Raw genomic sequence first — 24,869 nt, 5'->3', positions numbered from 1 at the left:
GTGTGTTTTATTTTGTAGTGTAATCATAAAATTCTCGAATTTTTACGTGACAAAATTCTAACGTACGTACATAATCAAGGGCAGATTTTAATAGAGAATATGAGGGGTCGTATCCCCCAAATTTCAGTGAGTAATGATTTATGTGGCACTTGATGTTACAAACAATTAACCTTTCGAATTAACTAAATTGGAGTGTGTCCAATAAGAAACGTATGGGGTTGTATTTCGTAGATTCGGATCATGGCAGCGGTGCAAGGGTGCAGGGGGCGCAATTGGTTTGTGTTTATAGCTGCGTATGTTCTTCAAGTACATTGTGGTGTGATATTTTTCAATTCGATGTACACATGTTTTTAAGAATGTTTGTGGGTTTTGTGTTCGATAACGAACAACAAATTATCAGATCTAATCAATTATGTATCATGTACATAATTTAAGAAATCAACTTAGATGATGTATAATTATGATTAATATTGTTATCAAAATTATATATAAAATGTGTATAAAACTATATTATCATTTATTATCAACTAGTCCGATACGGCCCGCGCGATGCGGCGGGGGCTTTCGGCCGGCGTATTCATATTTAACGCAGTTTTTTTACAGAAAGGAAAACGGCCTATGTGTTATGCGTCGTTGTTGGTGTCGTCGTCTTTAGTGCTTTTTAAAATCTGTTCGGTTCAAACGTAGTTAGTTTCGTTTTGTTGATAAAATTATTTCGAGCCTGACGGTGCTGGCGAAAAAATTTAACTCGCAGCGAGCAGGAAGATACGGGTTGTTGTGTTTAACGTTTTTTAAAAAGTGTCCGTTCCGAACGTAGTTAGTATCGTTTTGTTCACAAAATTATTTCTAGTCTGACGCGCTGTCGGAAAAATTTGACTCGCGGCAAGCGGAAAGATACGAGTTGTCGTTGTGTTTAGTGTTTTTTAAAAAGTGTCCGTTTCGAACGTAGTTAGTTTCGTTTTGTTCGTAAAAATATTTCGAGTTTAACAGAGTGCTTGGCGAAATTTAACTCGGAGCGATGAGCATGATACGGGGTGTCGAAAGGTTTGGGTGGTGTTTTTATTTTAATTTAGAGAATTTACGTTTTAACCCCTGAGATTTGGTGTATTTTTTGTAAGCTGGTTATAGTTGAGGGGAAAAAATTAAAGTTCAGGTGTGAAAAGGCTTTGGTACTATTGTAGTTTTGGGAGAGAGGGAACGACCAACAATCCCATGCTTTTTAGGATAAAATAATATAATATAATAATAATAATAATAATAATAATAATAATAATAATAATAATAATAATAAAAATAAAAATAAATAAATAATAAATAAATAATAAATAATAAATAAATAATAATTAATTAATTAATAATTAATTAATTAATAATTAATAATTAATAATTAATAATTAATTAATAATTAATAAATAATAAATAATAATAATAATAATAATAATAATAATAATAATAATAATAATAATAATAATAATAATAATAATAGGATTAATTAATAGGATTAATATCAATGTTAACAATTTTAACAAGACCACTCTCATGTTATCAAAAAAAAAAAAAAAAAAAGTTAAATAAATAAAAAATTAACAAGCCCTACTACTAATCTATTTACTGAAATAAAATAGTCATCCTTAGAGAAATTTATTAAAAAAAACTTAAATCACACTCGGTTATTCGGCGGTTTACGACTCGCCCCGCTACATCGTGTCTTTAAACCTCTGTTGCAAAACACCCCGTCTCGAGCCGTTGCGACGCCCGTTGCGACGCTTTGGTGACTAGCCCGTCCCGTCTCGAAGAAAACCGTCTAATATGACAGTTAACGGTCAAAATTCGGGTCAAAGCTGGAAAAAAATCAGGTTAAAGTCTCTCAAAATTCGGAAAACCCAGAAATTCGTTAAAATCAGTCAAATTTGTCGTATTTTAGGTTGAATTTTTTGTATTATATTAAAGGTGATAACGATTATGAGTACAATTTAGTCAATTAAAGTTTTTTTTGTTTACTCAATAGAACCTTTGAATTTTTTTGTCTATAAATAGACCACCTGGATTTCATTAATTAGCAGAGGACATCATTTTGTTTTGTCAGAGCAGATCTATAGAAGAACTTTCTCTCTCTAAGTGATTGACCAAGTTTGACCCGATTCGAAACTAGTATTTGGATCCGGTAATCATTGTTATACTGAAGAGTTCAAGAAGACCAAACCGCTCACCGTTAACGTGATTGTGATTTGCACTCGTGTCCGATCCGCACTTTGGATTTGGTACGATCAATACCTATTAGCTGCTAACTCCGTTGTCGTTTGATTAGATAAAAAGTAATTTTACTGACTAAATGAGATTATACAGTAGGATTACTACGTTGTTGTAATTCAGTCTGACACTTTAGAATGTTTTTAATTAAATTTGATTGATATATTTATGTAACTGCTAAGTTGAATGAATTGTAAAGCTCCTATAGTTTCTAAGAATGCATTGTGAAATTTACGTTTAACGTGTGTTATATATATCTGCATTGCATTATCAACAGATAAATAACTGTTAATTGCCACATCATTTGATTTGCATTATACAGTAGGATTACTACGTTGTTGTAATTCAGTCTAGGAAAGATGTAACGAAAGTTGAAGATCCGTTTGATGCACCCACTTATAATATACCAGAGAAGCCAATGACGTTTACGGAAGGAGCTTCCTATAGTGTTGTTATCCTTGCAGGGTTTGGAATCGCTGCTGCAGTGTTTTTAAACAACTTATATTTGAACCAAAAGAGTAAGACTTGCTCGAATTAATTTTAATAGTTTTTCAATTATCGTCTTTAGTTTAAAAGATATCCGTACTCTTCTCTAGGTACAAGGTTTTCAACAAGGCTCTCAGCAGGATTCAAAGTGATAGTCAGGTTGCTTCTTTGTTTGAACTTAAATGTTATATGGATTCGTGCTTTATAAACTACTCATCTAGCTTTTCTGCTAATAAATGAATAACTCTAAATTATTTTATTTGAAGTATTGAAGACTGAAACAAGTTACTTTACCAGGTTAGGGTCAGAATTGGGTCACCTATTACTGGATAAGGTCAGGAAAGTAGAAACCGACGGCTCGGCAGCGGATTCATAATAGAGTCTGGAAAGATGATGAAGGTGTTGAGCATGTTGAGGTTACTATTCTCAACTCTGTATAAGTTTCATGTAATATACTCCCTCCGTTCCAAAATTACCGTCCTGCTTTGACTTTTTAAGTCTTTCTTGTGCAACTTTGACTATAGATATATCTGTTTATATCATATAATATTTGATGAACGTTATACCAATAAAAACACATTTTTAAAACCGAATCCATTCATATAGTTTTTATCAAGTATTATATAAGACAAATAATATTTAAAGTCAAAATTTAATAAGGACTTTGAAAAGTCATATGTATTTTGGGATGAAGGGTGTATTATTTGTTAAAAAATACGCCTACTATTTAAATTTACGATTACGAATGTATTTCATAAAACACAAATACTTGGAAGATACAGAGAAATTAAGGATTTTTAAAATTATTAGTACTCGGTTGGGTTGACATTCTGGTCTTTATTATTAACACCAACTGGTCTTTTGTTTTGATATATGTAGGTTAACTAGTTGAATGACTCGTGAAATCACGGGTTTGTTAAAAAAACATTTAAAAAAGAAAATTGCATAGGTGGTTAAGATTAATTACTACAAAAATAGAATCAACGTTTTAAAAAAATATTTACTCCATAAATGACTAAATGACATTTAGTGATCGGTTATTAAGGATATTCAGGTGGGGAATCAAATAGCTAATACTGATTGATCTATTGTTTACACACTAAATTTAGACCTACACAAATATTAATCAATGTCAATGAGTCTCAAAGTTTGTCATGGCTACACTCCATTCATTTTTAAGGGTTACATATAACCAAAATACAGAATCAGTTATTACTTGTCCATATACAAATCATATTCAAATTATCAAATTGTAAATATAGTAGAGATACTATTAATAAAAGATATGGAGATAATATCCATTACAACTATTGTTTGGAACATGAAAAAGGAATATCATCCAGTAGTAAAAAAATATACAAACTAACATGTTATAAAAGTGAAAGATATACTAATAAAAATTATATTCTTGAATAAACATGGGTCGAAATTACCACCCTAAAACATTTGGTTATACCCTCAAGATTTATGAAATGTCCCGTTCTTATTGATTAAAAACGTTCCATATTAATTGATTTCGTTGCGAGGTTTTGACCTCTATATGAGACGTTTTTCAAAGACTGCATTCATTTTAAAACAAACCATAACCTTTATTTCATCAATAAAGGTTTAAAAAGCTTTACGTAGATTATCAAATAATGATAATCTAAATATCCTGTTTACACACGACCATTACAAAATGGTTTACAATACAAATATGTTACAACAAAATAAGTTTCTTGAATGCAGTTTTTACACAATATCATACAAGCATGGTGAAATGTCCCGTTCTTATTGATTAAAAACGTTCCATATTAATTGATTTCGTTGCGAGGTTTTGACCTCTATATGAGACGTTTTTCAAAGACTGCATTCATTTTTAAAACAAACCATAACCTTTATTTCATAAATAAAGGTTTAAAAAGCTTTACGTAGATTATCAAATAATGATAATCTAAAATATCCTGTTTACACACGACCATTACATAATGGTTTACAATACAAATATGTTACATCGAAATCAGTTTCTTGAATGCAGTTTTTACACAATATCATACAAACATGGACTCCAAATCTTGTCCTTATTTTAGTATGCAACAGCGGAAGCTCTTAATATTCACCTGAGAATAAACATGCTTTAAACGTCAACAAAAATGTTGGTGAGTTATAGGTTTAACCTATATATATCAAATCGTAACAATAGACCACAAGATTTCATATTTCAATACACATCCCATACATAGAGATAAAAATCATTCATATGGTGAACACCTGGTAACCGACAATAACAAGATGCATATATAAGAATATCCCCATCATTCCGGGACACCCTTCGGATATGATATAAATTTCGAAGTACTAAAGCATCCGGTACTTTGGATGGGGTTTGTTAGGCCCAATAGATCTATCTTTAGGATTCGCGTCAATTAGGGTGTCTGTTCCCTAATTCTTAGATTACCACACTTAATAAAAAGGGGCATATTCGATTTCGATAATTCAACCATAGAATGTAGTTTCACGTACTTGTGTCTATTTTGTAAATCATTTATAAAACCTGCATGTATTCTCATCCCAAAAATATTAGATTTTAAAAGTGGGACTATAACTCACTTTCACAGATTTTTACTTCGTCCGGAAGTAAGACTTGGCCACTGGTTGATTCACGAACCTATAACAATATATACATATATATCAAAGTATGTTCAAAATATATTTACAACACTTTTAATATATTTTGATGTTTTAAGTTTATTAAGTCAGCTGTCCTCGTTAGTAACCTACAACTAGTTGTCCACAGTTAGATGTACAGAAATAAATCGATAAACATTATCTTGAATCAATCCACGACCCAGTGTATACGTATCTCAGTATTGATCACAACTCAAACTATATATATTTTGGAATCAACCTCAACCCTGTATAGCTAACTCCAACATTCACATATAGAGTGTCTATGGTTGTTCCGAAATATATATAGATGTGTCGACATGATAGGTCGAAACATTGTATACGTGTCTATGGTATCTCAAGATTACATAATATACAATACAAGTTGATTAAGTTATGGTTGGAATAGATTTGTTACAAATTTTCACGTAGCTAAAATGAGAAAAATTATCCAATCTTGTTTTACCCATAACTTCTTCATTTTAAATCCGTTTTGAGTGAATCAAATTGCTATGGTTTCATATTGAACTCTATTTTATGAATCTAAACAGAAAAAATATAGGTTTATAGTCGGAAAAATAAGTTACAAGTCGTTTTTGTAAAGGTAGTCATTTCAGTCGAAAGAACGACGTCTAGATGACCATTTTAGAAAACATACTTCCACTTTGAGTTTAACCATAATTTTTGGATATAGTTTCATGTTCATAATAAAAATCATTTTCTCAGAATAACAACTTTTAAATCAAAGTTTATCATAGTTTTTAATTAACTAACCCAAAACAGCCCGCGGTGTTACTACGACGGCGTAAATCCGGTTTTACGGTATTTTTCGTGTTTCCAGGTTTTAAATCATTAAGTTAGCATATCATATAGATATAGAACATGTGTTTAGTTGATTTTAAAAGTCAAGTTAGAAGGATTAACTTTTGTTTGCGAACAAGTTTAGAATTAACTAAACTATGTTCTAGTGATTACAAGTTTAAACCTTCGAATAAGATAGCTTTATATGTATGAATTGAATGATGTTATGAACATCATTACTAACTTAATTTCCTTGGATAAACCTACTGGAAAAGAGAAAAATGGATCTAGCTTCAATGGATCCTTGGATGGCTCGAAGTTCTTGAAGCAGAATCATGACACGAAAACAAGTTCAAGTAAGATCATCACTTGAAATAAGATTGTTATAGTTATAGAAATTGAACCAAAGTTTGAATATGATTATTACCTTGTATTAGAATGATAACCTACTGTAATAAACAAAGATTTCTTGAGGTTGGATGATCACCTTACAAGATTGGAAGTGAGCTAGCAAACTTGAAAGTATTCTTGATTTTATGAAACTAGAACTTTTGGAATTTATGAAGAACACTTAGAACTTGAAGATAGAACTTGAGAGAGATCAATTAGATGAAGAAAATTGAAGAATGAAAGTGTTTGTAGGTGTTTTTGGTCGTTGGTGTATGGATTAGATATAAAGGATATGTAATTTTATTTTCATGTAAATAAGTCATGAATGATTACTCATATTTTTGTAATTTTATGAGATATTTCTTGCTAGTTGCCAAATGATGGTTCCCACATGTGTTAGGTGACTCACATGGGCTGCTAAGAGCTGATCATTGGAGTGTATATACCAATAGTACATACATCTAAAAGCTGTGTATTGTACGAGTACGAATACGGGTGCATACGAGTAGAATTGTTGATGAAACTGAACGAGGATGTAATTGTAAGCATTTTTGTTAAGTAGAAGTATTTTGATAAGTGTATTGAAGTCTTTCAAAAGTGTATAAATACATATTAAAACACTACATGTATATACATTTTAACTGAGTCGTTAAGTCATCGTTAGTCGTTACATGTAAGTGTTGTTTTGAAACCTTTAGGTTAACGATCTTGTTAAATGTTGTTAACCCAATGTTTATAATATCAAATGAGATTTTAAATTATTATATTATCATGATATTATCATGTATGAATATCTCTTAATATGATATATATACATTAAATGTCTTTACAACGATAATCGTTACATATATGTCTCGTTTAAAAATCATTAAGTTAGTAGTCTTGTTTTTACATATGTAGTTCATTGTTAATATACTTTATGATATGTTTTCTTATCATAGTATCATGTTAACTATATATATATATCCATATATATGTCATCATATAGTTTTTACAAGTTTTAACGTTCGTGAATCACCGATCAACTTGGGTGGTCAATTGTCTATATGAAACATATTTCAATTAATCAAGTCTTAACAAGTTTGATTGCTTAACATGTTGGAAACATTTAATCATGTAAATATCAATCTCAATTAATATATATAAACATGGAAAAGTTCGGGTCACTACAGTACCTACCCGTTAAATAAATTTCGTCCCGAAATTTTAAGCTGTTGAAGGTGTTGACGAATCTTCTGGAAATAGATGCGGGTATTTCTTCTTCATCTGATCTTCACGCTCCCAGGTGAACTCGGGTCCTCTACGAGCATTCCATCGAACCTTAACAATTGGTATCTTGTTTTGCTTAAGTCTTTTAACCTCACGATCCATTATTTCGACGGGTTCTTCGATGAATTGAAGCTTTTCGTTGATTTGGATTTCATCTAACGGAATAGTGAGATCTTCTTTAGCAAAACATTTCTTTAAATTCGAGACGTGGAAAGTGTTATGTACAGCTGCGAGTTGTTGAGGTAACTCTAGTCGGTAAGCTACTGGTCCGACACGATCAATAATCTTGAATGGTCCAATATACCTTGGATTTAATTTCCCTCGTTTACCAAATCGAACAACGCCTTTCCAAGGTGCAACTTTAAGCATGACCATCTCTCCAATTTCAAATTCTATATCTTTTCTTTTAATGTCAGCGTAGCTCTTTTGTCGACTTTGGGCGGTTTTCAACCGTTGTTGAATTTGGATGATCTTCTCGGTAGTTTCTTGTATAATCTCCGGACCCGTAATCTGTCTATCCCCCACTTCACTCCAACAAATTGGAGACCTGCACTTTCTACCATAAAGTGCTTCAAACGGCGCCATCTCAATGCTTGAATGGTAGCTGTTGTTGTAGGAAAATTCTGCTAACGGTAGATGTCGATCCCAACTGTTTCCGAAATCAATAACACATGCTCGTAGCATGTCTTCAAGCGTTTGTATCGTCCTTTCGCTCTGCCCATCAGTTTGTGGATGATAGGCAGTACTCATGTCTAGACGAGTTCCTAATGCTTGCTGTAATGTCTGCCAGAATCTTGAAATAAATCTGCCATCCCTATCAGAGATAATAGAGATTGGTATTCCATGTCTGGAGACGACTTCCTTCAAATACAGTCGTGCTAACTTCTCCATCTTGTCATCTTCTCTTATTGGTAGGAAGTGTGCTGATTTGGTGAGACGATCAACTATTACCCAAATAGTATCAAAACCACTTGCAGTCCTTGGCAATTTAGTGATGAAATCCATGGTAATGTTTTCCCATTTCCATTTCGGGATTTCGGGTTGTTGAAGTAGACCTGATGGTTTCTGATGCTCAGCTTTGACCTTAGAACACGTCAAACATTCTCCTACGTATTTAGCAACATCGGCTTTCATACCCGGCCACCAAAAATGTTTCTTGAGATCCTTGTACATCTTCCCCGTTCCAGGATGTATTGAGTATCTGGTTTTATGAGCTTCTCTAAGTACCATTTCTCTCATATTTCCAAATTTTGGTACCCAAATCCTTTCAGCCCTATACCGGGTTCCGTCTTCCCGAATATTAAGATGCTTCTCCGATCCTTTGGGTATTTCATCCTTTAAATTTCCCTCTTTTAAAACTCCTTGTTGCGCCTCCTTTATTTGAGTAGTAATGTTATTATGAATCATTATATTCATAGATTTTACTCGAATGGGTTCTCTGTCCTTCCTGCTCAAGGCATCGGCTACCACATTTGCCTTCCCCGGGTGGTAACGAATCTCAAAGTCGTAATCATTCAATAATTCAATCCACCTACGCTGCCTCATATTCAGTTGTTTCTGATTAAATATGTGTTGAAGACTTTTGTGGTCGGTATATATAATACTTTTGACCCCATATAAGTAGTGCCTCCAAGTCTTTAATGCAAAAACAACCGCGTCTAATTCCAAATCATGCGTCGTATAATTTTGTTCATGAATCTTCAATTGTCTAGACGCATAAGCAATCACCTTCGTTCGTTGCATTAATACACAACCGAGACCTTGCTTTGATGCATCACAATAAATCACAAAATCATCATTCCCTTCAGGCAATGACAATATAGGTGCCGTAGTTAGCTTTTTCTTCAATAACTGAAACGCTTTCTCTTGTTCATCATTCCATTCAAATTTCTTCCCTTTATGCGTTAATGCAGTCAAGGGTTTTGCTATTCTGGAAAAGTCTTGGATGAACCTTCTGTAGTAACCAGCTAGTCCTAAAAACTGGCGTATGTGTTTCGGAGTTTTCGGGGTTTCCCACTTTTCAACAGTTTCTATCTTTGCCGGATCCACCTTAATACCTTCTTTGTTCACTATGTGACCGAGGAATTGAACTTCTTCTAACCAAAATGCACACTTTGAAAACTTAGCGTACAATTCTTCCTTCCTCAATACTTCTAACACCTTTCTCAAATGTTCACCGTGTTCTTGGTCATTCTTTGAGTAAATAAGTATGTCATCAATGAAAACAATGACAAACTTGTCAAGGTATGGTCCACACACTCGGTTCATAAGGTCCATGAACACAGCTGGTGCATTAGTTAAACCAAACGGCATGACCATAAACTCGTAATGACCGTAACGTGTTCTGAAAGCAGTCTTTGGAATATCATCTTCTTTCACCCGCATTTGATGATACCCGGAACGTAAGTCAATCTTTGAATAAACAGACGAGCCTTGTAGTTGATCAAATAAGTCGTCGATTCTCGGTAGTGGGTAGCGGTTCTTGATGGTAAGTTTGTTCAACTCTCGGTAGTCGATACACAACCTGAATGTACCATCTTTCTTCTTGACAAACAAAACAGGAGCTCCCCACGGTGATGTGCTTGGTCGAATGAAACCACGCTCTAAAAGTTCTTGTAATTGGCTTTGCAGTTCTTTCATCTCGCTGGGTGCGAGTCTGTAAGGAGCACGAGCTATTGGTGCAGCTCCTGGTACAAGATCTATTTGAAATTCAACGGATCGATGTGGGGGTAATCCCGGTAATTCTTTCGGAAATACATCGGGAAATTCTTTTGCAATGGGAACATCATTGATGCTCTTTTCTTCAGTTTGTACTTTCTCGACGTGTGCTAGAACAGCATAGCAACCTTTTCTTATTAGTTTTTGTGCCTTCAAATTACTAATAAGATGTAGCTTCGTGTTGCCCTTTTCTCCGTACACCATTAAGGGTTTTCCTTTTTCTCGTATAATACGAATTGCATTTTTGTAACAAACGATCTCCGCTTTCACTTCTTTCAACCAGTCCATACCGATTATCACATCAAAACTCCCTAACTCTACTGGTATCAAATCAATCTTAAATGTTTCGCTAACCAGTTTAATTTCTCGATTCCGACATATATTATCTGCTGAAATTAATTTACCATTTGCTAATTCGAGTAAAAATTTACTATCCAAAGGCGTCAATGGACAACTTAATTTAGCACAAAAATCTCTACTCATATAGCTTCTATCCGCACCCGAATCAAATAAAACGTAAGCAGATTTATTGTCAATAAGAAACGTACCCGTAACAAGCTCCGGGTCTTCCTGTGCCTCTACCACATTAATATTGAAAACTCTTCCACGGCCTTGTCCATTCGTGTTCTCCTGGTTCGGGCAATTTCTAATAATGTGGCCTGGTTTTCCACATTTATAACAAACTACATTGGCATAACTTGCTCCGACACTACTTGCTCCGCCATTACTCGTTCCGACACCATTTGTTCCTTTTGTTCTATTAACCCCTGGTCCGTAGACCTCACACTTCGCCGCGCTATGACCATTTCTTTTACACTTGTTGCAAAATTTGGTGCAGAACCCCGAGTGATTCTTTTCACACCTTTGGCATAGCTGCTTCTGATTGTTGTTGTTGTTGCGGTTATTATTGTTGTTGGGATGATTGTTGTAGTTGCTGTTGTTGTTGTTGTTGTTGTTGTTGTTGGGCCGTTTGTTGTAGTTGCGATTGATGTTGCGATTGTTGGGATAATTGTTGCGATTATTGTTGTAATTGCTGTTGTTGTTGTATTGGTGATTCTTATCACCGTTTTCCTCCCACTTTCTTTTGACTTGCTTCACATTGGCCTCTTCAGCAGTCTGTTCTTTAATTCTTTCTTCAATCTGGTTCACTAGTTTGTGAGCCATTCTACATGCCTGTTGTATGGAGGCGGGCTCGTGTGAACTTATATCTTCTTGGATTCTTTCCGGTAATCCTTTCACAAACGCGTCGATCTTCTCTTCCTCATCTTCGAATGCTCCCGACACAATAGGCACAATTCTGTGAATCGTCTTTCGTACGTGGTAATATCAAATCCTTGGGTTCGTAACCCTCTAAGTTCTGTCTTGAGCTTATTGACTTCGGTTCTGGGACGGTACTTCTCGTTCATCAAGTGCTTGAATGCTGACCACGGTAGTGCGTACGCATCGTCTTGTCCCACTTGCTCTAGATAGGTATTCCACCATGTTAACGCAGAACCTGTGAAGGTATGCGTAGCGTACTTCACTTTGTCCTCTTCAGTACACTTACTTATGGCAAACACCGATTCGACCTTCTCGGTCCACCGTTTCAATCCAATCGGTCCTTCGGTTCCATCAAATTCCAAGGGTTTGCAGGCAGTGAATTCTTTGTAGGTGCATCCTACACGATTTCCTGTACTGCTAAATCCAAGGTTATTGTTGGTATGTAGCGCAGCCTGTACTGCGGCTATGTTTGAAGCTAGAAAAGTACGGAATTCCTCTTCATTCATATTCACGGTGTGTCGAGTAGTCGGTGCCATTTCCTTCAAAATAGTTAAATGGAACAAGTTAATCATACAGAATATTAAGAGTAGTTAATAGTATTTCGTAGCATAATATGAACTCATTTATAAAAGCTTTTTCTTCATATTAGCGTTTTATAAGTTTAAATTCGGGTAGTACCTACCCGTTAAGTTCATACTTAGTAGCTAATATACAATTCAACTACTACAATTCTATATGAAAAACTGATTATAATAATATTTCGCGTTCAAACTTTTATACAATATTTTACAAACTTACAATACCGCTTATTTTACATAAAGCATGAAATATAGCACACAATAACTTTGATACAAGATAGTTGTGAAGATAATTCTAGCTAGTACACAAGTCGTTCAGCAAAGGCAATAAAGACACGTAATTCATACGTCCAGAAACAAGTCATGCATTCTGGTTTTACTAGGACTACTTCCCATCCTTGGTCTTGTGCAACATAACCGTTATGGCCGTTGATAAGACAGTGTGTTGTAACGTCGTCAAAGGGACGAGGGTTACGTAATGTCCAACAGTCCCGTAACAATCTAAAAACCTCATTTCTTACCCCAATTACCGACTCCGTCACTTGTGGAAACGTTTTGTTTAATAGTTGTAGCCCGATGTTCTTGTTCTCACTTTGGTGAGAAGCGAACATTACTAATCCGTAAGCATAACATGCTTCTTTATGTTGCATGTTAGCCGCTTTTTCTAAATCACGAAGTCCAATATTCGGATATATTGAGTCAAAATAATTTCTTAACCCGTTGCGTAAAATAGCATTTGGGTTCCCCGCAATATATGCGTCAAAGTAAACACATCGTAACTTATGGGTTTCCCAATGTGATATCCCCCATCTTTCAAACGAAAGTCTCTTATAAACCAAGACATTCTTGGAACGTTCTTCGAATGTCTTACAAACTGATCTCGCCTTAAATAGTTGTGCCGAGGAATTCTGGCCGACTCTAGACAAGATTTCATCAATCATGTCTCCGGGTAGGTCTCTTAAAATATTGGGTTGTTTATCCATTTTGTGTTTTTATACTATAAAATAGACAAGGGTTAGATTCATAAAAAAAATTATTTATTAATACAAGCAATTTTTGCATATATCATAAAGCATAAGCACACTATATTACATATATTACACCACACGAATACAGCTATCTTATTCCGACTCGCTTGTTTCTTCTTCTTCGGTTTTGGTTCGTTTTGCCAAGTTTCTAGGGATATATGATGTTCCCCTAATACGAGCCGGCGTTGTCCACATTGGTTTAGAAAAACCTGGTGGTTTAGAGGTTCTCGGGTCATTGTTACAACTTAAGGACTTCGGGGGTTGACGATACATATAAAGTTCATCGGGGTTGGAATTAGATTTCTCTATTTTTATGCCCTTTCCCTTATTATTTTCTTTTGCCTTTTTAAATTCAGTTGGGGTAATTTCTATAACATCATCGGAATTCTCGTCGGAATCCGATTCATCGGAGAATTGGTAATCCTCCCAATATTTTGCTTCCTTGGAGGAAACACCATTGACCATAATTAACCTTGGTCGGTTGGTTGAGGATTTTCTTTTACTTAACCGTTTTATTATTTCCCCCACCGGTTCTATTTCTTCATCCGGTTCCGATTCTTCTTCCGGTTCCGATTCTTCTTCTGGTTCCGACTCTTCTTCCGGTTCCTCTTCGGGAACTTGTGAATCAGTCCACGAATCATTCCAATTTACATTTGACTCTTCATTATTATTAGGTGAGTCAATGGGACTTGTTCTAGAGGTAGACATCTATCACATAATATCAAACGCGTTAAGAGATTAATATATCACATAATATTCACATGTTAAAAATATATAGTTTCCAACAAAAATGTTAAGCAATCATTTTTAAAGAAAACACGGTCGAAGTCCAGACTCACTAATGCATCCTAACAAACTCGATAAGACACACTAATGCAAAATTCTGGTTCTCTAAGACCAACGCTCGGATACCAACTGAAATGTCCCGTTCTTATTGATTAAAAACGTTCCATATTAATTGATTTCGTTGCGAGGTTTTGACCTCTATATGAGACGTTTTTCAAAGACTGCATTCATTTTTAAAACAAACCATAACCTTTATTTCATAAATAAAGGTTTAAAAAGCTTTACGTAGATTATCAAATAATGATAATCTAAAATATCCTGTTTACACACGACCATTACATGATGGTTTACAATACAAATATGTTACATCGAAATCAGTTTCTTGAATGCAGTTTTTACACAATATCATACAAACATGGACTCCAAATCTTGTCCTTATTTTAGTATGCAACAGCGGAAGCTCTTAATATTCACCTGAGAATAAACATGCTTTAAACGTCAACAAAAATGTTGGTGAGTTATAGGTTTAACCTATATATATCAAATCGTAACAATAGACCACAAGATTTCATATTTCAATACACATCCCATACATAGAGATAAAAATCATTCATATGGTGAACACCTGGTAACCGACAATAACAAGATGCATATATAAGAATATCCCCATCATTCCGGGACACCCTTCGGATATGATATAAATTTCGAAGTACTAAAGCATCCGGTACTTTGGATGGGGTTTGTTAGGCCCAATAGATCTATCTTTAGGATTCGCGTCAATTAGGGTGTCTGTTCCCTAATTCTTAGATTACCAGACTTAATAAAAAGGGGCATATTCGATTTCGATAATTCAACCATAGAATGTAGTTTCACGTACTTGTGTCTATTTTGTAAATCATTTATAAAACCTGCATGTATTCTCATCCCAAAAATATTAGATTTTAAAAGTGGGACTATAACTCACTTTCACAGATTTTTACTTCGTCGGGAAGTAAGACTTGGCCACTGGTTGATTCACGAACCTATAACAATATATACATATATATCAAAGTATGTTCAAAATATATTTACAACACTTTTAATATATTTTGATGTTTTAAGTTTATTAAGTCAGCTGTCCTCGTTAGTAACCTACAACTAGTTGTCCACAGTTAGATGTACAGAAATAAATCGATAAACATTATCTTGAATCAATCCACGACCCAGTGTATACGTATCTCAGTATTGATCACAACTCAAACTATATATATTTTGGAATCAACCTCAACCCTGTATAGCTAACTCCAACATTCACATATAGAGTGTCTATGGTTGTTCCGAAATATATATAGATGTGTCGACATGATAGGTCGAAACATTGTATACGTGTCTATGGTATCTCAAGATTACATAATATACAATACAAGTTGATTAAGTTATGGTTGGAATAGATTTGTTACAAATTTTCACGTAGCTAAAATGAGAAAAATTATCCAATCTTGTTTTACCCATAACTTCTTCATTTTAAATCCGTTTTGAGTGAATCAAATTGCTATGGTTTCATATTGAACTCTATTTTATGAATCTAAACAGAAAAAGTATAGGTTTATAGTCGGAAAAATAAGTTACAAGTCGTTTTTGTAAAGGTAGTCATTTCAGTCGAAAGAACGACGTCTAGATGACCATTTTAGAAAACATACTTCCACTTTGAGTTTAACCATAATTTTTGGATATAGTTTCATGTTCATAATAAAAATCATTTTCTCAGAATAACAACTTTTAAATCAAAGTTTATCATAGTTTTTAATTAACTAACCCAAAACAGCCCGCGGTGTTACTACGACGGCGTAAATCCGGTTTTACGGTGTTTTTCGTGTTTCCAGGTTTTAAATCATTAAGTTAGCATATCATATAGATATAGAACATGTGTTTAGTTGATTTTAAAAGTCAAGTTAGAAGGATTAACTTTTGTTTGCGAACAAGTTTAGAATTAACTAAACTATGTTCTAGTGATTACAAGTTTAAACCTTCGAATAAGATAGCTTTATATGTATGAATTGAATGATGTTATGAACATCATTACTAACTTAATTTCCTTGGATAAACCTACTGGAAAAGAGAAAAATGGATCTAGCTTCAATGGATCCTTGGATGGCTCGAAGTTCTTGAAGCAGAATCATGACACGAAAACAAGTTCAAGTAAGATCATTACTTGAAATAAGATTGTTATAGTTATAGAAATTGAACCAAAGTTTGAATATGATTATTACCTTGTATTAGAATGATAACCTACTGTAAGAAACAAAGATTTCTTGAGGTTGGATGATCACCTTACAAGATTGGAAGTGAGCTAGCAAACTTGAAAGTATTCTTGATTTTATGAAACTAGAACTTTTGGAATTTATGAAGAACACTTAGAACTTGAAGATAGAACTTGAGAGAGATCAATTAGATGAAGAAAATTGAAGAATGAAAGTGTTTGTAGGTGTTTTTGGTCGTTGGTGTATGGATTAGATATAAAGGATATGTAATTTTGTTTTCATGTAAATAAGTCATGAATGATTACTCATATTTTTGTAATTTTATGAGATATTTCTTGCTAGTTGCCAAATGATGGTTCCCACATGTGTTAGGTGACTCACATGGGCTGCTAAGAGCTGATCATTGGAGTGTATATACCAATAGTACATACATCTAAAAGCTGTGTATTGTACGAGTACGAATACGGGTGCATACGAGTAGAATTGTTGATGAAACTGAACGAGGATGTAATTGTAAGCATTTTTGTTAAGTAGAAGTATTTTGATAAGTGTATTGAAGTCTTTCAAAAGTGTATAAATACATATTAAAACACTACATGTATATACATTTTAACTGAGTCGTTAAGTCATCGTTAGTCGTTACATGTAAGTGTTGTTTTGAAACCTTTAGGTTAACGATCTTGTTAAATGTTGTTAACCCAATGTTTATAATATCAAATGAGATTTTAAATTATTATATTATCATGATATTATCATGTATGAATATCTCTTAATATGATATATATACATTAAATGTCTTTACAACGATAATCGTTACATATATGTCTCGTTTAAAAATCATTAAGTTAGTAGTCTTGTTTTTACATATGTAGTTCATTGTTAATATACTTTATGATATGTTTTCTTATCATAGTATCATGTTAACTATATATATATATCCATATATATGTCATCATATAGTTTTTACAAGTTTTAACGTTCGTGAATCACCGATCAACTTGGGTGGTCAATTGTCTATATGAAACATATTTCAATTAATCAAGTCTTAACAAGTTTGATTGCTTAACATGTTGAAAACATTTAATCATGTAAATATCAATCTCAATTAATATATATAAACATGGAAAAGTTCGGGTCACTACACATGGACTCCAAATCTCGTCCTTATTTAAGTATGCGACAGCGGAAGCTCTTAATAATCACCTGAGAATAAACATGCTTAAAACGTCAACAAAAATGTTGGTGAGTTATAGGTTTAACCTATATATATCAAATCGTAACAATAGACCACAAGATTTCATATTTCAATACACATCCCATACATAGAGATAAAAATCATTCATATGGTGAACACCTGGTAACCGACATTAACAAGATGCATATATAAGAATATCCCCATCATTCCGGGACACCCTTCGGATATGATATAAATTTCGAAGTACTAAAGCATCCGGTACTTTGGATGGGGTTTGTTAGGCCCAATAGATCTATCTTTAGGATTCGCGTCAATTAGGGTGTCTGTTCCCTAATTCTTAGATTACCAGACTTATTAAAAAGGGGCATATTCGATTTCGATAATTCAACCATAGAATGTAGTTTCACGTACTTGTGTCTATTTTGTAAATCATTTATAAAACCTGCATGTATTCTCATCCCAAAAATATTAGATTTTAAAAGTGGGACTATAACTCACTTTCACAGATTTTTACTTCGTTGAGAAGTAAGACTTGGCCACTGTTGATTCACGAACCTATAACAATATATACATATATATTAAAGTATGTTCAAAATATATTTACAACACTTTTAATATATTTTGATGTTTTAAGTTTATTAAGTCAGCTGTCCTCGTTAGTAACCTACAACTAGTTGTCCACAGTTAGATGTACAGAAATAAATCGATAAATATTATCTTGAATCAATCCACGACCCAGTGTATACGTATCTCAGTATTGATCACAACTCAAACTATATATATTTTGGAATCAACCTCAACCCTGTATAGCTAACTCCAACATTCACATATAGAGTGTCTATGGTTGTTCCAAAATATATATAGATGTGTCGACATGATAGGTCGAAATATTGTATACGTGTCTATGGTATCTCAAGATTACATAATATACAATACAAGTTGATTAAGTTATGGTTGGAATAGATTTGTTACCAATTTTCACGTATCTAAAATGAGAAAAATTATCCAATCTTGTTTTACCCATAACTTCTTCATTTTAAATCCGTTTTGAGTGAATCAAATTGCTATGGTTTCATATTGAACTCTATTTTATGAATCTAAACAGAAAAAGTATAGATTTATAGTCGAAAAAATAAGTTACAAGTCGTTTTTGTAAAGATAGTCATTTCAGTTTAAAGAACGACGTCTAGATGACCATTTTAGAAAACATACTTCCACTTTGAGTTTAACCATAATTTTTGGATATAGTTTCATGTTCATAATAAAAATCATTTTCTCAGAATAACAACTTTTAAATCAAAGTTTATCATAGTTTTTAATTAACTAACCCAAAACAGCCCGCTGTGTTACTACGACGGCGTAAATCCGGTTTTACGGTGTTTTTCGTGTTTCCAGGTTTTAAATCATTAAGTTAGCATATCATATAGATATAGAACATGTGTTTAGTTGATTTTAAAAGTCAAGTTAGAAGGATTAACTTTTGTTTGCGAACAAGTTTAGAATTAACTAAACTATGTTCTAGTGATTACAAGTTTAAACCTTCGAATAAGATAGCTTTATATGTATGAATCGAATGATGTTATGAACATCATTACTACCTTAAGTTCCTTGGATAAACCTACTGGAAAAGAGAAAAATGGATCTAGCTTCAACGGATCCTTGGATGGCTCGAAGTTCTTGAAGCAGAATCATGACACGAAAACAAGTTCAAGTAAGATCATCACTTGAAATAAGATTGTTATAGTTATATAAATTGAACCAAAGTTTGAATATGATTATTACCTTGTATTAGAATAATAACCTACTGTAAGAAACAAAGATTTCTTGAGGTTGGATGATCACCTTACAAGATTGGAAGTGAGCTAGCAAACTTGAAAGTATTCTTGATTTTATGTAACTAGAACTTGTAGAATATATGAAGAACACTTAGAACTTGAAGATAGAACTTGAGAGAGATCAATTAGATGAAGAAAATTGAAGAATGAAAGTATTTGTAGGTGTTTTTGGTCGTTGGTGTATGGATTAGATATAAAGGATATGTAATTTTGTTTTCATGTAAATAAGTCATGAATGATTACTCATATTTTTGTAATTTTATGAGATATTTCATGCTAGTTGCCAAATGATGGTTCCCACATGTGTTAGATGACTCACATGGGCTGCTAAGAGCTGATCATTGGAGTGTATATACCAATAGTACATACATCTAAAAGCTGTGTATTGTACGAGTACGAATACGGGTGCATACGAGTAGAATTGTTGATGAAACTGAACGAGGATGTAATTGTAAGCATTTTTGTTAAGTAGAAGTATTTTGATAAGTGTATTGAAGTCTTTCAAAAGTGTATAAATACATATTAAAACACTACATGTATATACATTTTAACTGAGTCGTTAAGTCATAGTTAGTCGTTACATGTAAGTGTTGTTTTAAAACCTTTAGGTTAACGATCTTGTTAAATGTTGTTAACCCAATGTTTATAATATCAAATGAGATTTTAAATTATTATATTATCATGATATTATCATGTATAAATATCTCTTAATATGATATATATATACATTAAATGTCTTTACAACGATAATCGTTACATATATGTCTCGTTTAAAAATCATTAAGTTAGTAGTCTTGTTTTTACATATGTAGTTCATTGTTAATATACTTAATGATATGTTTACTTATCGTAGTATCATGTTAACTATATATATATCCATATATATGTCATCATATAGTTTTTACAAGTTTTAACGTTCGTGAATCACCGGTCAACTTGGGTGGTCAATTGTCTATATGAAACATATTTCAATTAATCAAGTCTTAACAAGTTTGATTGCTTAACATGTTGGAAACATTTAATCATATAAATTTCAATCTCAATTAATATATATAAATATGGAAAAGTCCGGGTCACTACAATTTAAAGACCACATTTGCTCATTATCACACCTAATATAAGTCAATATTACCCAATCTCATGGCCAATTTGATGCACCACAATGGGTATAGCATGTACACCACATGTAGTTATTTGATAAAAGCTAAATGTCATTGTGATGATGATACCTGTCAATCTTAATAATACCAATTCTAATAAAAAGACAGTAAAGTTTTGATAAATATAAACACGATGGCTTCATGTTATAGACATCACTTCTAACATGACCTAATATAACACTTACACTTATATGAAGTCTAACCCTAATCTTAAAATTCCATAAAAACAAACGGTTTCATATATATTACCATATTGACATTTACACACAATTTTGTTGTATGGCAATTGTTAAATTCAATTTCATTAATAGATAAAAGCTAGAAACAACATCAATACAGTTTACATTAAAATAGATGATGCCTAAAGATATCTAAAATGGGTCCATATTGCTAAATTGCACATTAACGGCAAGTCGACGTAAGTATTACATAACCTAAAAAAATTATACGCAAACAACACCTATCTGTCTTCTAGCCATTTTATCTCATTAAACAGCTCTAACATTACATAAGTTCACACATCCAAAACCCCTTTGTAAGCATTTATATATGATCAAATTTCTAATTAATGCAAATAACAACAGATCGAGTTACCTTGGGTAATATGAGCAATCATTAGCGTAATACAAAAAATAATCAATACAAAGACAAATTAGCGTAATATGATTAAATTTCAAACTTTAATTATAAATTTGAAGAAAAATATTCAAAAGCCCTAATTCATTAGCGTAATATGAAGAATCATTCAATACAAAAACAAATTATTCAATAAGGATACAAACATAAATCAGAGTTTATGAAAGTTTATGAATCCAATTCAAAATACAAAAACCAAAGTAAGAGAAGATGGAATATGAATTTCTATATAGTGTACGTAATAATCAATAATATGAACATAAAATGGATACTCACCTATAGATATAGCAGACTGAAAAAGAGATGAGAGAGTAATGACAGATTTGATGGCAGTATTTACATGCATTTTGAAATCTACACTTCATCTGCAGTAATAAAATTAGATTAATTGTTTTGCGGTGGTATTGTTTGAGCAACTTCAACGGTGGTATCAAATAGACAATATACAAATGCAGTATAAAAAAAGATTAAAATTTCTAGAATCAGTTTGTACCTATTATTATATTTTGGTTATAGTATATTATATGGAGAAGAAGTCAGATGAATTTTGAGGAAGATGAAGAATTACTGATCATTTGAAGGATGCGAGTTTAGAGGCGTGCATTTGATGTCAGATAGATGTCAGAGAGAAGGGATTGGAGGAGTGTGAGGCAGACCAATAAGTTTAAAGCTTCTTCAATAAAGAGTTCATTTTACCATACTGATTACTCCGTATTAATTAATTACTCCATTAATAATCTAAACTAACTTAATACTACTTAGAATATATTTTCTTTATTAAATTTATTATACTAATAATTTATATAATAAAAAAATAAAAAATGACATCAGCAAGTTTATGTCATAATGACACATGTTCATGAAATTAATTAAGAGTGTGACAAATAAGTAAAAATGACATCATCAAATTACAAATTTATAAGATAGTATAGAAGTGTGGGGCGAAGTCATTCCCATGAATTCCTGGGTTATGATGCAGGATTCAAGCATGTTGGGCTCTTGCGAGTTGGGTTACAAAATTATATTGGGTTTGTTGGGCCACAAAATTATATTGGGTTTGTTGGGTCGCATTGCAATAGAGTTGGAATTGGATAGCAACGTCAAACAAGTTGAAAGCAAAAGGAATATGATCAATTTGGAAGCTTCTGTACGTAGGGAGCAAGCAACATTATCTATTAGCATTATCTTTTAGTTTAACTTTTAAATTGTTTATGTTTTTAGTTTATCATTATCTTTATCTTTTAGTTTATAGTTATCTCTTAGTTTGTTTAGTTATATAATAATATATATAGGAGAATGTCGATAGATAGAAGAGTAGAATTGATTTTTATTTCGAATTAATAAAACAGAGAATAGCCCTTTGGCTTTGTTTTGGTTTTAGCCGTGTGAGGCTTCGCCTTTATTCCTTTGGTATAAGTTCTTGCTAGCTCATCAATTAATTATTTGTTTGGCCATACGATCCGTTTCTTTTGCATTATTTGGTATCAGAGCCAGGTTATGGCCGAAAATTATTACCGTGATCGAAACTATAACAGACACGGTGATATTGATCAAAGAGATGCGAAAATCGAGCGTTTAACCAGAAGAATTGTTGAGCTGGAGATGAACCATTACCACGGAACGGATGGGAGTGAGTCCAATCGTACCCATGAACAATGGGATCGGACAACCCCGTTCGCACCTCAGGGTCATTGTCGGAGAACTAGAGAAGACTCGTTGCGTAATCTAGGGTTGAAAGTTGAGATACCTGAGTTTAACGGATCTATGCATCCGGAAGATTTCCTAGATTGGATTAGCACGGTGGAGCATATCTTTGATCTCAAAGACATCCCCGACAACCTCAAGGTGAAATTAGTTGCAATAAAGTTGCTCAAGCACGCTTCTTTATGGTGGGAACATGTTCGGATATCTAGGGCGTATGCCCGAAAATCTAAAGTGAAAACATGGGAGAAAATGAGGAAGTTATTAGAGCAAAAATTCTTACACGAAAATTTTCGGCAAGAAGTTTTCGTTGAGTACCAGAATTTTCAACAACGTTCATTGAGCGTTGAGGAAACTATCCAGGAATCGTTTAGAGATGATCAAATTTTTAATATGGAATATATTCCCGAACCTCTCGTAGATGAAGATTTCTAACCCATCTATGATACTGATAGTGAAGAGGCACAAGAGGAAGGAGTGACTCTCACATGGTCTCCTTCGGGATCACTAATCATCGATGAGACAGTCTCGAGGATGAGTATTTTTGAGGAAAAAGATTACGAGTGTGAAGTTGATGATGGTTCTGAAATAAATGAATTCAACACCAACGTGTTCCACGAAGATGTTACAATTGTCTATTCCGGAGATGTTGCTGTTGTTGTTATGAACAATGAATTAAAACAAAATCGTGTGGTTCTTACGGATCGGTCAGATATTTCAGTAGACTCGAGGACTAGTCTTTTCGAAGAAGGGGAGGATGATGCAGGATTCAAGCATGTTGGGCTCTTGCGAGTTGGGTTACAAAATTATATTGGGTTTGTTGGGCCACAAAATTATATTGGGTTTGTTGGGTCGCATTGCAATAGAGTTGGAATTGGATAGCAACGTCAAACAAGTTGAAAGCAAAAGGAATATGATCAATTTGGAAGCTTCTGTACGTAGGGAGCAAGCAACATTATCTATTAGCATTATCTTTTAGTTTAACTTTTAAATTGTTTATGTTTTTAGTTTATCATTATCTTTATCTTTTAGTTTATAGTTATCTCTTAGTTTGTTTAGTTATATAATAGTATATATAGGAGAATGTCGATAGATAGAAGAGTAGAATTGATTTTTATTTCGAATTAATAAAACAGAGAATAGCCCTTTGGCTTTGTTTTGGTTTTAGCCGTGTGAGGCTTTGCCTTTATTCCTTTGGTATAAGTTCTTGCTAGCTTATCAATTATTATTTGTGTGGCCATACGATCCGTTTCTTTCGCATTAGTATAGATAGATTTTTATATCCGAGGGCCACATGGAGCAGGCAAGGTTTTTACCGAGATGTTTAAAGACAAAGAGGATAAGCAATGAAAGTTCATGTATCTGCAAGTTGAAATTCACACGCCATCCCCTTCAAAAATGCTCCTTGAATCTTATCTTCCTGCGTAATTTAAGAAATGCACCAAACAAATTCAACCTCAGCAATTCATACGGTGTCGTGATTTCCATTCCAGTTTACCCCTGATCCTATTCATAATTTAGTATTTTGAATTGTCTATGAGAAGTTGGCCTTTATGTGGGCCGGGGTTTTGACCCAGCTGCCTTTTGTCCCAAAATTGTTTGTCATCTAAAGGAGAAGGAATTTTGTATAATTTGAATTACATATAATTTTGAATATAATATAATGATTTAAGAGTTTATGCATTTACATTACTTATTACTTATAAGGTTATTGTTAGTTCTTTTTTGTAAATTGTTATTTCTCCGTTAATTAGTCTTGAGTTCTCTAATTTTTCTTCTTAATTGAGTAATTCGCTATGGATTCTTACCCAAATGAAAAGTTCAGTTTCAGCATGTTCTCATGTCAACAATTTATATGTTTCTTACCCATTTGACTGCTAGATATAAAAG

At 33.2% G+C, this 24,869-nt stretch overlaps 1 pseudogene; it reads left to right on the top strand.

Annotated features, from left to right (window-relative positions):
- The first annotated feature begins 240 nt into the window (after positions 1–240).
- Positions 241–24,633, top strand: LOC139870830 (probable mitochondrial import inner membrane translocase subunit TIM21; annotated as a pseudogene).
- The last annotated feature ends 236 nt before the right edge of the window (positions 24,634–24,869 follow it).

The sequence above is a fragment of the Rutidosis leptorrhynchoides genome, chromosome 10, assembly GCF_046630445.1.
Source record: "Rutidosis leptorrhynchoides isolate AG116_Rl617_1_P2 chromosome 10, CSIRO_AGI_Rlap_v1, whole genome shotgun sequence".
NCBI classification, from domain to species: domain Eukaryota; kingdom Viridiplantae; phylum Streptophyta; class Magnoliopsida; order Asterales; family Asteraceae; genus Rutidosis; species Rutidosis leptorrhynchoides.
Note: the sequence above shows the minus strand (reverse complement) of the source record. Positions and strands in the feature narration are given on the sequence as shown.